The sequence below is a fragment of the Aplysia californica genome, unplaced genomic scaffold (assembly GCF_000002075.1).
Source record: "Aplysia californica isolate F4 #8 unplaced genomic scaffold, AplCal3.0 scaffold00270, whole genome shotgun sequence".
Lineage (NCBI taxonomy): Eukaryota > Metazoa > Mollusca > Gastropoda > Aplysiida > Aplysiidae > Aplysia > Aplysia californica.
The window spans coordinates 7,077-8,122 of NW_004797540.1; positions in this window are offsets into that span (position 1 = coordinate 7,077).

A 1,046-nucleotide genomic window follows, 5' to 3' on the forward strand; every position below is an offset into this window, starting at 1 on the left:
TAGATAGATAGATAAAAAAAATAGATAAATAGATAGATAAATAAATAGTAAGAGAACCAAATAAGAGGCCATAGTAATACGATAGCGTCTAGACGAACACATAAATAAAAGGGGCAAAGTAATAAAAATAAAGCCAAAAAAATATCAAATTTCACAATGACTTGCCCGAGATGTGATTACCTCACGGTTCATTTACCGAAGCGTGAAATCTATTCCTCCACGACATTGTTTTCACTATGGTACTGACAGTAATGTGCACGCGAGCAAACGAAATGTTCACCAGCCTTTCTCCTCACATTTACGACACTTTTAAGAAGCCCTGTCTTGTAAATTTTAATGATACTAACGAAATTTAAAAACTATACTACAAAAAGAAAACGCAACAAAAAAACAACAAAAAAACACACAAAAAAAACCCTCAACAAAACAACCTCTTCCAGCCCACAGATCCAAACTTAGTTTCTCTCCTATTTTTCAGCCCATTTTTTCGGTGTCTGCCGTGTAGTAGTTTGATGCTTCTCGTTGAACACAGAAGTCCCGAGTTCGATTACCGTGTGGGGAGAAGCCGAGACGCGCATAATCAACAGTTTATCAGTTTATCAGCACCTCTCGGGAGAAACACATTATTATGTTACATTATAGTAGGTCAATTCGAAAGATGTGAGTGAAAGACCTGGCCAGGGGAACCGGGCCACTGATGATAATGTTCTAAGAAAAAAAAGAAAGAAAAAAAATGTGATTCTTTTAGACCCAATCCCTCAGTTTCTGCGTGCTGATTAAAGTTTCACCAAATACCACCAAAGACGACGGCATTATTTGTCCCCCCCCCCCTGAGTTATTGTTTCTTGAAAGGATTCGTTGTGAAGGTTACCATTACTAAATTGCAACTTTTGTTGTCTTTTTAAACCATTGAAAGCTATTGTCTTTGGAACTATTGTCGCCTGTAGTGAAACCATTAAAGCTATCGCACTTTGAAACTATTGAAACTTTTTTCTGGAACTATTGAAAACTAATGTTTTTTGAAACTACAAGAGTGAGAAGGGTGG